The sequence below is a fragment of the Heloderma suspectum genome, chromosome 1 (assembly GCF_057233095.1).
Source record: "Heloderma suspectum isolate Gila_16-S chromosome 1, 16-S_ref, whole genome shotgun sequence".
NCBI lineage: Eukaryota > Metazoa > Chordata > Lepidosauria > Squamata > Helodermatidae > Heloderma > Heloderma suspectum.
The window spans coordinates 48,847,722-48,860,949 of NC_139458.1; positions in this window are offsets into that span (position 1 = coordinate 48,847,722).

The window sequence follows — 13,228 nt, forward strand, 5'->3', positions numbered from 1 at the left end:
ATCTGAATCTTCCTTGGGGCAATGCTGGGATCTGGATGCAGGGGACATAACACAGTTGCACAGAATAACAGCAGGAGAGAGCTATTGCCCTCATGTCCTGCTTGTGGGCTTCCAAGAGGCATCTGCTTGTCTACTGTAGAAAGGATTTACAGATGCTGGACTAGCTAGATCAATAATCTGATCCAGCAGAGTTCCTGTTTTATTCTTAAATATAGGCTCAAACTATGCTTCCAGCAAGGCCACCTTCCTTTGCTAGCTGAGTGTGTTCCAGAATCCTCTGAGACATCACAGCAAGGTATGATGTGCACCACCAATTTTGCATGAATACGTTCTTGCTCCACTCCTGTGTTGCCTCACTTAGGGTGGCAAAATACCTCAAGCTATTTCTCTGATTGCCCCCATTAATACTTCTGTTTTTATGCCAGTTCACTGATTGTCCCTGATTAACACTCTACCTTTTTGTTAAAGAGGTACACACCTTCCCACAATTAGTTTGGTCAGATATCTTGCAATTTCAATCTTGTCTGTTTAAAAATAATAATAAACCTAATTTTTCACAAATATGCTCATCCACCTATTAATCATATATACATTGTTGTTTTCTCCTGATAATTTCAGAGGTGGGTGATGTGGGTTGCCTCTGAGGCAAGATACTTGATACTTGAGGCAAGATACCACAGTTACTTCATGATCCTATCTCAATATTCCCCTCTCCCTTATTAGAGCCTTTAACATTTTATGTTCTTATTTTCCCAAATTACCATTTTGGGGTTTGGCTGGGAAATTATTACAATCTCGATCATGTTATGCAAATGCCCAGTTTGCTGCTGAAGGAAAAGTAGCAGGAGGAATAGATCCGAAAATTTATGGGAGGAAATACTGGAAGTCAGGAAGAGAGTCAAGGAAAAACGGGGATAGGATTACAGTATATATTGCTAACCTGAAGCCATAATCCAAGTGTGAGGATTCTCTGGTCCTTGAGATGTTGCTGGACTACAACTCTTATTATGCCTAGCATTGGCCATACTGGCTGGGGATGATGGAGGTTTCTCTATTCCTTCCATAACCCATTTGTAGGAAAGTTTTAAGTAAGCTACATTTAGGTTGCTACCTGAATGAGTTGAAGCTGTCAGGCCTTCTCTTGAGGAATCATGGAAATTGTAGTTTTGTGTGGCTGTTTAGATTTCTGTGTAAGAGAAACCCGTACCCTTCTCACCGCACCACGGGGCCAAGATTTCCTCAGAGTAAATTATGAAACTGTTTTAAGTTTCTCATTCAGGAATATCAATAATTGCACCTTTCTGTAGAAAAAGGCCTCCTCTTGTGAGCCAGAGAAATAACTTGTGCACAAACCTGGAGGCAAAGAATTTGTCCCTGCTTTCTTCTGTAGAAAGCTCTGGTTTAGCTTTTTCCTTCTTCTCTCCATACTAATAGGTCTTTATTCATGTTTGTGAAACGTGAGGATGCGGAGTTCTCAGTACAGTAATTCTGTAAACACCTGTACAATATTTTGTATGCAGATTTATTTTAAGACAGGACTCAGTCTGCTTGCATTTTTCCTACCAGTCAGTCCTCTGGAGTTTGAGTGCATTAGTAAAACGAGGGGCGCTATTATTTCTACCAATGAATTGGGACAGGCCCTGTTGGCCATCACTAGCCTTTTCACTCAGCTAGGCTTTCCCGTGAAAGGGCCAACTTTTATTAGCAAGATGGGGCGGGGTGGAGAGAGACTAGCTGTTTTGCTCTCCCTCCATGGATGCGCTGCAAGAACCCCTGATGCTTCTCAGCTAAACCTTTCAGGGGTTAAAGAGAAAGATAGAAGGGACAAGAGACAAAGGGAGGAATAAAGTAAAAAATGTGCCGTGAAGCTTCTTGCAGCAAAATGCAGAGAAAGTCATTTCCAACTTCTTTCATCTCAGAGATGAAGCCACTAAATAAAAGGGCAGTGCAGAACACAAGGGCTTTTAATCTGTCTCATCTCCTTCATAATAACTGCAAATTTTCCCTGGGCTCCAGGGAGTGAGCCTCTTTCCTCTGTCTTTGCCTTATCTCCCCCCTCCATATTTCGCAGCCGGCTCAGCTCCCCTCACTCCGCTGCCCCCGGCCTAGTCTCTGCAAGGCCTGTGGGAGCCGCCATCTCCTAGGGCCTCATTGTTCCCGGCTTGGGAGGAAGCTCAGAGAGGGAATTGAAGGCAAGTCAAAGGGAAACGGCATCATTGCTGCTTCATTAATGGGAGCCTTTCAGCAGCAAACATATCAGAGAGAGGTCTTTTCAGAGGCGGTAATTAGCAATTTGGAGCCTTCCCCCCTCAGGAGATGCAGCTGTGATCTAAGAGCAGGAGCAGCACTCGCCTCCTTTTACACTTCATATTTATTGTTTTTCATTTTCTCCATCTTCCTCCCATTGTCCAGACTCCTCCTCGTTACCAGATAAGGCCCTTTTATTAATCGCTCCCTTTTAATTCTTCATTAATGATAATAACTTTCTCTGGCGCACGGAGAGGAGTTAATCTTTCCTGGGTATTGAGAAGGACAGAGCTGAAAGAGAGAGAGAGAGAGAGAAGGAAGGAAGGAAAGAGTGAACACTGGACAAAGCAACAATTGTGCCTCTGGCTTCTTCCTCGCCACCCTGAAGAAGTTTCTAAAAAGTCTTTGGGTCCTGGATTGTCAGAAACTCTTCCGCTACCTGCCTGGCTGAGTGATGGATTTGATGGCCCATACCAGGTTCAAACATGGCACCTAAGGGGGAAAAGTTGACATCTGAAGCAAAAGGAGGAAGAACCCATTCTTCCTGGTTCAACTGGCAGCAGCAGTAGTTCTGGCTTATTCTCAGGATTTACAGATATTTGAGCAGTGAGCACATACTATGCTAAGTAGGTTGCCATTCTTCACAGTTCCTCCCTCCCTCTCTAAAGAGCTTTGTAACTCAGCCACAGGCATGATACAACATGCAGGGCTCCCTCTCCATCCCTGGTTCTTTGCTCCCTGAAATGTTGTTCTTGCCTCTGCTGCATTTGATTTTAAAATGCCTTTGCAGGTTGATCTTGATTCCACCAAGAATCAGGAACTATACTTGTCATCTAGTTCCAATGATATCTTATTCTATACAGCTCTGACTCTGGGCGACTCTCATCATTCCTGATGCCCCTTCCATTTACAGCCCCTGTGTGGTCCACCTCTGTGAAACCCACTGCTCCTAGTTCCTCCTTGAACAGATCCCACTAGCTCCTTCCCCTGCGTTTTAGGATCAGCGAGCAGCGAAGCATTAAGACGTCTCTTTGCCAGTGTCAAGTACTGTGCCTGTGATGTTCATCCACCCCGTGATGAAGGGACACATTCATTGGCCACGATCACCGCCAAGCCCTATGTCAGCATTCAACAGAGAGCTCTATGGCAAAGAGGAGGTGGTAGCTGAGCGCTAGCAGGATGGAGCTGCCGTGGGAGGGGAAGAGAGCAGTTTGACAATCTCTTCCGAATTATAAACATATCCTCTTTAAATACATTTCTAAGGATAACATTTGTATTACGGCGTCCTGTGGTTGCTGATAGGGCCCTGCTTATCGCTGTGGTCTCTCCTCTTTTCTCTGGGCTCTGCTGGGAGAAGTTCCTATCTGGATCTGAGCTGGCAATCCTCCACTAGGCAATTGTTTCAGTACCGGGGAAAAATTAATTTCTGCCTATCGTTAATTGAGAGAATTGTGTGGAAAGCTGGGAGGGGGCTGGAGTGGGAGGGAGATCGTGTTATTAACAGTGTCCCTTTCATAACCAAATACCCTGATTTCCATCAGCGAGATGAGAGACTCATTACAGCGGGAAGGTGATTAGAGAACTTGGAGGAGCTATCAGGCTGAGCAGCAGAGTGGGGAGGAATTTGGGAGGGACTTCCAGCACCAGCCATTCCACCTCTTATTAGATGCCATCTCTCTCTGTCCCTAATGCGGATGACCCTTTTGCAGTTACTGACCAAGTCTGAAGAGGTAGGAAGAAGATGCATTTTGGAAATCAGCTAAAGTGTCAGACGACAAGAAAGCATCTCTGGCTTGGGAAGCCTTCACCATTCGAAAAGGTTGAAATGCCTCTCCTAAGGGTTAGTTACTGGCAGTAGGAGCTTTTCGCTACAATTTGCTGGTATCCCACCTCTGGGATGCGGCCCCCGAGAGCTGCTCTGAAATTGAATTCGACCCTTGGGTTGAAAGAGGTTCTGCACTGCTGCTATAGAAGGAGTGGAGAGGGGAAGTGATGAGACAGAGCATGGTGTATGACTTTGCTTCTCTTTTGTATTTCAAAAATACCAACTTGCCCAACTGGATTAAATGTCAGGCTTGGTTTGTTAAACCTACAAACTTATTCACCCATGAAGTACACGCAAGAGTGTGAAAGCAACGTCCCCCATCCCACCCTACCCCAATCCAGAGGGATGCCCATTCTTCTCCCTGGCCCCACAACAAATGGCCAGAGTGGAGAGCTTTGGCAGTGCCGATTATGTGCTTGGCGAGAGAGGTAAGGCCTGAAAACACCTCTACCGCTTCTCCCTTTCTTCCTGATGAGATGACTAGGTGCCAGCCTGTCTGCAGTGGTTGAGATGCTTAGGGTACATCCGTGACAGATTTCACACATGCCACTCGAAAGCACTCGCAAACCTCCCTCCCACAGTTGGTGTTCCCGTGTGAAAGACGGAAATGCATCTAAGTGTGCTTATACCAGGGTTTAAAGCTGATTGATGGCCATGTAGGAAAGTGGATTTACAATTCCTGCATTTTTGTGTCACCTGTAGATCAGTGGATTCCATCTGAATTACTTTTTAAGTCCTCCACCTATCATTTGAGAACTCCCTATCTTCTTATCTTAACAGTCACGTGGCTTCAGTTCCTGCTGCTTTTCCATGATCCTGGGCATTTGTGGATCCTGGCCTCGGGTGAAACAGGGGCTAGGGAAGTTGTCGTCGATTTCCCCAGCACCACGTTGGCTTGTTTTTCTTCAAAACAGCAGGCATGTGCACTGGTGAAATTGACAGTGATGTGTTTGGCAAGGTTCAGCTGATACCACGGTGTACCCCTTTCGGCGCCAGGTGAAGGCCTTTTTATTTTCCCAGCATTTTAGCACTCCAGTCTTTTAGCTCTGCTGTTTTAAATCCGCATTTTAAATCTCTGCATCGCAGCAAAGTTTTATTCTGGTTGTACTTTTATACTGTAGTTTCAAGCTTTCATATTTTATATTGTCCTGTGTAGTACTTCTTGGTATTAATTTCTGTGAACTGCCCAGAGAGCTTCGGCTATTCGGTGGTATAGAAATACATACATACATAAGAGACATGGGACCTGAATCCAGATCTACCCCTTCTCTCTTCCTTCCTCATGAGATGCCAGCCTGCCTACGGTGGTTGGGTTCCTTGGGCTCCATCTGTAGTTTCACTGGTCAGTGGTGAAACTGATGCAGCTTTCCTCAACCTTGTCACTTTTGTTGCATTCTCATGTAGCCAAATTCACAACTCGGTTTAGCTGAACTATTGTTGTTCAGTCATTAAGTCATGTCTGACTCTTTGTGACCCCATAGACCATAGCACACCAGGCCTTCCTGTCCTCCGCTCTCTCCCAGAGTGTGCTCAAGTTCATATTCGTTGCATCGGTGATGCTATCTAGCCATCTCATCCTCTGCCGTCCCCTTCTCCTTTTGCCTTCAATCCTTCCCAGCATCAGGGTCTTTTCCAAAGAGTTTTCTCTTCGCATTAGGTGGCCAAAATATTTGAGCTTCAGCTTCAGGATCTGTCCTTCCAATGAGCAGTCAGGGTTGATTTCCTTTAGGATGGACTGATCTGACCTCCTTGCAGTCCAGGGGACTCGTAAGAGTCTTCTCCAGCACCACAGTTCGAAAGCATCAATTCTTCGGCGCTCAGCCTTCCATATAGTCCAGCTCTCACAGCCATACATTACTACTGGGAAAACCATAGCTTTGATTAGACGGACCTTTGTCGGCAAGGTGATGTCTCTGCTTCTTACTATGCTGTCTAGGTTGGCCATAGCTTTCCTCCCAAGGAGCAAGCGTCTTTTAATTTCATGGCTACTATTAGGATACAGTAAATCAAATATTAGTTTACTTCTTCCTGAAGAATTAAGTATTGCCCCACATTTTCCCTTACATTTTGTAAGCAAAATGGCTAGAGACTTTGATTTTGATTTGATTTTACTTTTGAAAAGTAATGTAAGGAATAACCTTAGCAGGACAGCTCCCCTTTGATTATGACCTTGTGGAGGAGGTGGAGGAAAGACAAAGAGAGGAAAGACAAAGACAGCAAAGGGGCCTTGTAGGCCCCTTCCAACCCTACTATTCTATGATTCTATGATTCAATCCTAACTGGGGGGGGGCCACTGGGAGTGCATGAAGTGGCAGATCATGGGCCACTTTCAACACCTGGCCAGCTCATGTCTTACTGGACTTTTTAGCATGGCAGATATCATTAATTTCCTTCCCCACTGAAACCAAAGAGTGAGGAATTATTTACGTATTAGTGCAATTTATATCCCACCTTTCCTTCAAGGTTCCCAAGGTATGATCCTCCTTGTCTCCTCTCCATTTTATCCTTACAGCAACCCCAGTGTAGTAGGGTAGGCTGAGAGTCAGCAACTGGCCCAAAGTCACCTAGTGTGGTCCATGGTTGAGTGGGTACTAGAGTCTGGGTGGGGGCAGGGGGAATCGACACCTTGTATGCAAGCCTAACGAAGGCAGCAGAAGACCGCTTTCAAAACAATCAGATTATAATGTCCTAATTCACACCCACTCAATTTCCACATTCTCATGCTTCCTGGAAAGCGTTACCTCACCCCACACTTTCAATAAGGGAATGTGTAACGCTGTAAAAGAGGGCGATTCAAGGACAAGCAACAGACTGGCCAGGCTATATCTGCAGAAATAAATGGGGATGCTGGAGAAAATTAATCTGGATTGGTCTGTGATTTCCTCAGCTTTTAAAATGTTATTTACGGAAGCAGCAGCTTCCTTATAAATTTAATATGTGTGTGTGTGTGCAGTATTATTCTTACTGGTAACATAGTGAACGGTATGGGTGTTCTTTTTTCAGTTTAAATCCTAGTCTGCTGTAATGTTTCTGTGTTGGTGAACTTCCTGGAATTCCATAAAAGAACTCCAGTTCCTCTCACGGGTATTGCAGAGAGTTTCCTGAGAGGTTGCCTGTAGGGAAAGGTTTCCTGCACAGAGGGAAAGTGCCCATGGATAGCATTCTTGCCTTCAATCTTATACACACTTACCTGAGAGTAACTGTCACTGAAATCAGTAGGACTTACTTTCTTACTTTAGTAAGCTTTTACTGTAAACTCCCTCTTTTAATGTTGATTGGCATCCTGTTGCAGTTAGAACTGACACTGGATTCTAAACACTTTGAGGACTGGAGCAGTGAAGCACAAGGTTTGCTGAGAAAGACAAGACCTCCCTGTGCCCTTACCAAAAAATAAAAGGATAGCCTTACAGCCAATGTGTTTACTCAGAAGTAAGCACTGCTGTGTTCAGTGGGATCTCAGAAAAGCATTGGGGATGGTTAACTAATTTACAGCTCAAGTCTATGCTTGTTGTTGTTCAGTCATGTCCGACTCTTCGTGACCCCATGGACCATAGCACGCCAGGCCTTCCTGTCCTCTGCTCTCTCCCGGAGCGTGCTCAAGTTCATATTCATTGCATCGGTGATGCTATCTAGCCATCTCATCCTCTGTCGTCCCCTTCCCCTTTTGCCCTCAATCTTTCCCAGCATCAGGGTCTTTTCCAGTGACTTTTCTCTTTGCATTAGGTGGCCAAAATATTTGAGTTTCAGCTTCAGTATCTATCCTTCCAATGAGCACTCAGGGTTGTTTTCCTTTAGGATGGACTGATTTGACCTCCTTGCAGTCCAGGGGACTCGTAAGAGTCTTCTCCAGCACCACAGTTCGAAAGCATCAATTCTTCGGCACTCAGCCTTCCTTATAGTCCAGCTCTCACAGCCATACATTACTACTGGGAAAACCATAGCTTTGATTAGATGGACCTTTGTCGGCAAGGTGATGTCTCTGCTTCTTACTATGCTGTCGAGGTTTGCCATAGCTTTCCTCCCAAGGAGCAAGCGTCTTTTAATTTCATGGCTACAGTCACCGTCTGCAGTGATCTTGGAGCCCAAGAAAGCAAAATCTGTCACTGCTTCCATTTCTTCCCCTTCTATATGCCAGGAAGTGATAGGGCCAGATGCCATGATCTTCATTTTTTTAATGTTGAGTTTCAAACCAGCTTTTGCACTCTCCTCTTTCACCCTCAACAAGAGGCTCTTTAGATCCTCTTTGCTTTCTGCCATTAGGGTGGTATCGTCTGCATATCGGAGGTTGTTGATAATTCTCCCAGCAATCTTAATTCCGACCTCTGATTCATCCAACCCAGCATTTCTCATGATGTACTCTGCATATAAATTAAGCGAGGCGACAATATGCAGCCTTGTCGTACTCCTTTCCCAATTTTGAACCACTCAGTTGTTCCATGTCTGGTTCTTACTGTTGCTTCTTGATCCTTGTACAGGTGTAGTAGCCATATTAAAGGCCAGACTGAGTGATCTTATATTCCTGCTGAGTTAGTATAGTTTAGCAAAAGAACAGCAATGTAGAAACTGCCCTTGTCAGCAAGCTGGATTGCACAACCTAGTCATGCCTTTGACATTTTGCTTACTGCAGGCTGTAACCATGTCTTAAGATAGAATGTCCTGTGGCCCACTTCCTGTACTGTAAACAACTGTGCTAACTGTAAAACCACGAAAGATGGGACGGGAGAAAGGGTCGCATGTATGTCATCATCACTATAAAAGAAATGTGTAACTGTGCTTCAGGGCTTTTGGCTCTTTGGAAAAGATTCCAGCCTTAAGCCTGCGCGTTAAATAAAGAAGTACTCATTTTCCTTCACTCCGTGGTCTCTCTGACTCTGATTTCTGCTACATAAATGGTGCCGTGACTTGGATGTGGCAGGCTCTAAGCCAGACAGGTGGCACTTGCCTGCTCTTCTTCGCCGCACCAGGAGGGAGACCTCGGCGCACTTTTTCCCTTCTTGGCGCCACCAACCTTTTTGTCGGGTGAACGGGAGACCGCTTGCGCCGGGATCTCCTGAACGGTTGTGAGCATCAAGGGAACCCCGGCGAGCGGAGAAAGGAATTTGAGCCCTGCCTGTATCGCAGCTGAAATTGAGTTGAAACCCACATTGGAAGCCTTCAGGAGAAAGGCAAGTATATGGGAAAAAGAGGGCCCCGCCTTTAGGGAGAAAGGCCACTGGGCAGAAAAAAAGAGGGCCCCGCCTTAGGAAGAAGGTCAGTGTTAGTATACGTATACGAAAGGAACCTACTCCTTGCGAGTAGAAGGGGGGCCTGATCACACCCCCGAGTGGGCGCCAGTACCTAGCACGCCAGTACTCAGTAGGAAGCTGGGGAAGCCGTTTTCCGCTCTGGTAAAAGAAGTGGGAAAAGTGGGTGGCAGGGACATATGGATGCAGTGGAGAGAATGATGATTGTGTGAGTGGCTACTGCAGTTTCTGAAGCATACCGTTGACCGTCTGGGTGCCCAGGCCAGTAGCAAAGTGCGTGGTGTATAAAATCCTCTTGTGTCGGCCAGTGAGACCCCTTACTCACTGACCAATCCCCATTCCCTAATTGTGTCTGTCTCCAATTTAGGAGGGAGGCTATGGGTGGCGGGGGAAGCAAACCTTGCACCCCCTTGGGATGCATGTTAAAGAATTTTAAGAAAGGTTTTAGTGGAGATTATGGTGACCCCCCCATGAATCTACAACGATTGCGAACCTTGTGTGAAGTAGAGTGGCCGTCTTTTGGTGTGGGGTGGCCTACTGAAGGCTCTTTAGATCTCAGCACAATTAGCCATGTATATGCCATCGTGGTAGGAGAGCCTGGGCATCCTGACCAATTTCCCTACATTGACTCATGGGATTCTGTGGTCTGCACCTCTCCTCCCTGGCTTAGGAAATGTTTGGAAACCCAGGCCAGAATTTTAGTGCTCAGAAAGGAAAAGATAGCCAAAAAAATGCAACCAGTGTTAGACGCCCCAAATGAAGACTTAACAGAGCTAACGGCGTTACCACCCGCCTATGCCCCCACCGCGGGCCCATGTCACCGTGAGGCCGCCGTGCCAAAACACAGGGGTTCCTGAGCCTATGTCATCTCCCCGGCCCCCCCGCAGAAGCCGTATCATAGCCCCACGTTTCGACTTGGAATTGTCACCATCGGCTTCAAGCCTCGCAAGCAATAATTCGCCGCTTTCGACTACTGCCCCCAACTCCCCGATGATGCCTGTGGAGACGTCTATTTCTGTAGGGTCTGAAGGTTCTCTTTTAACACCTCAAACAGCGCTAGACAGGGAAACTAAAGAACTAGAAGATTTAAGAACGTGGGCCGAAGATTTAGTAAAATCGGCAAATGCCCTTAAAAAGAGATGTTTGTTCCGACAAAGTGACGAAGAGAGCTCGCCTACTGCTCGTCAGTCGGAAAACGAGGCTCAACCTTTACTTCCCCTGAGGCAGGTAACCCAGATGGTGCATAACCCGGACCCAGAGGCAGAGGCACATTATATTCCAGTCCAAGCTTATACCTATGCACCTTTTACAACCTCAGACTTATTAAATTGGAAAACCCACTATGCCTCCTTTACTACAAAGCCTCATGAGTTAGTAGAACTATGCTCTAGTATCATGGCCTCGCATATGCCCAATTGGCAAGATTGCCAACAGCTACTATTGACATTATTCACCACAGAAGAAAGGCGACGAATTCATCAACAGGTAGAGCGTATTGCCTTGGAAAGGGCTCCTGAAAACCATGTAAACCCCCAAGGATGGATGAGAGAAAGAGTGCCCTTAGAGAATCCCCATTGGGATCCAAATACCCCCGCGGGGTTAGAGCGCCTTACCCAATACCAAACCCTGCTGTTGCAGGCAATGAGGGCAGGCATGAAGAAGTCTATAAACATGACTAAAGTCTCCGAAGTCCTGCAAGGTGCAACCGAAGCCCCTGGAGAGTATTTAGAACGCCTCTTGGATGCATACCGCCAGTATACCCCCCTCGACCCTGAAGCCCCAGATAACCTGAAGGTAGTCAACATGGCCTTCGTAGCCCAAAGTTACAAAGACATCCGGAAAAAGCTTCAGAAGTTGACTGGGTTTGCAGGAAAAAATTTGACAAAACTTTTAGAAGTTGCTCAGAAAGTGTATGTGAATTGAGATCAAGAAGAGAAGAAAGAGAAAGAGAAGAGAATGGTTAAAAAGGCAGAACTGCTCGCCGCAGCACTAGTAGGGCCACAAATCGGAGAAAGAGGCAGAGGAAGAGGCAGAGGGCAACGAAGACGTAGACGAGGAAAAGAGAGTGGAGGAAGAAGAGAACTTTTGAGGAGAAATCAGTGTGCACAGTGTGGAAAAGATGGACATTGGTGGCGTGAATGTCAAGGCGGACCATCAACGTACCAAGAAAGAAATCAAGGAGAATACCAAGGGCGAGCAGGGGGGCAGCCAAGCTGGCAACCAAATAATTGGCAGAGGCAAGGAGAGTCCATAGAGAGATATGAGATGAATCCTTTCACGGGGATGGCCGCGACAGAAAGTCTCGAATAGGACAGACCGGGCCCCCTTAATCTTGGGCCCGGGGAGCCCTTGGTCACCGCCACTCTAGGGGGCTGAAATATTAATTTTATGATAGACACCAGAGCGGCCTCCTCTGTGATAACCTACCCAGTGGCACCCCTCACCCATCAGAAGGTACGAGTAGTAGGGGCGACTGGAGTAGTAGAGGAAAGGCATTTGTTACAACAGAGGACTTGTCAACTTGGGAGCCACATAGTAAAGCATCAGTTTTTATATCTGCCCAAGTGTCCAATGCCATTATTAGGACGTGATTTGTTATCAAAATTAAGGGCCCAAATATCCTTTGAAGAAGACGGAACAGCGGCTTTAGCCTTTCGGCAGCCTCAGGAGGGCAAGCTCTTGACACTCACCTATCCGCAAGAGGAAGAGTGGAGATTACATTGGACCATGCCAGTACTCGATGAAGAGCCATGGCAAGCCTTTCAGGTGCCTGGAGTATGGGCAGAAGATAACCCTCCAGGAATGGCTAGATGTGTGCCTCCGGTTGTGGTTGAGTTAAAACCAGGAGCAATACCAGTGCATGTGCGACAGTATCCACTGCCACGCCGAGCGATACTAGGAATACAGAAGCACCTAGGTCGTCTATTAAAATATGGGATACTCCGAGAATGTCAGTCACCGTGGAATACACCTCTCCTGCCAGTGAAGAAGCCCGGCACTGAAGAATACCGTCCAGTGCAAGACCTGAGGTTGGTCAACCAAGCAACCGTGACAATACACCCAGTCGTCCCAAATCCCTATGTTCTGTTAGGATTAATTCCATCTGAAGCTACTCATTTTACTATTCTAGACCTGAAAGATGCTTTCTTCTGCATCCGACTGGCCCCCACAAGTCAAGCTATCTTTGCCTTTCAGTGGGAAGATCAACTGACAGAGAGAAAAACCCAATTAACTTGGTGTCATTTACCACAAGGTTTTAAAAACTCCCCTACGCTGTTTGGGACTGCCCTAAGTCAAGACCTTCAAAATTTTCATTCAGAACCGGGAAAAAGAGTTCTGTTGCAGTACGCAGATGATTTGCTTCTTGCAGCATCATCAGAACTTGAGTGCTGGCAAGGGACACGAGAACTGTTACAACTTCTGTGGGAACGCGGATACAAAGTATCCCAGAAAAAAGCACAGCTATGTAAAACCCAGGTGCGGTATCTAGGGTTTATAGTGTCTCAACATCAGCGAGAATTGGGCCCCAAACGAAAAGAGACTGTGTGTGCTTTGCCTGAGCCAGCCACTAGAAAACAGGTACGAGAGTTTCTGGGGGCCGCCGGATTCTGTAGAATTTGGATTCCCAACTTCGCTGTTATGAGCAAGCCTTTGTATGAAGCTACTAAGGGCCCCGAGACAGCACCGTTTCAGTGGGAAGAGCCCCAGAAAAGAGCTTTCAAAAACATTAAAACAGCACTACTCCAAGCGCCAGCTCTAGGACTGCCTGATGTGACTAAGCCTTTTCTACTGTATGTACACGAGCGGGACAATGTAGCTGTAGAAGTACTAACACAGCAGCTAGGCTCCTGGCAGCGACCTGTTGCATATTTATCCAAACAATTAAACCCGGTTGCCAAAGGTTGGCCAGTAT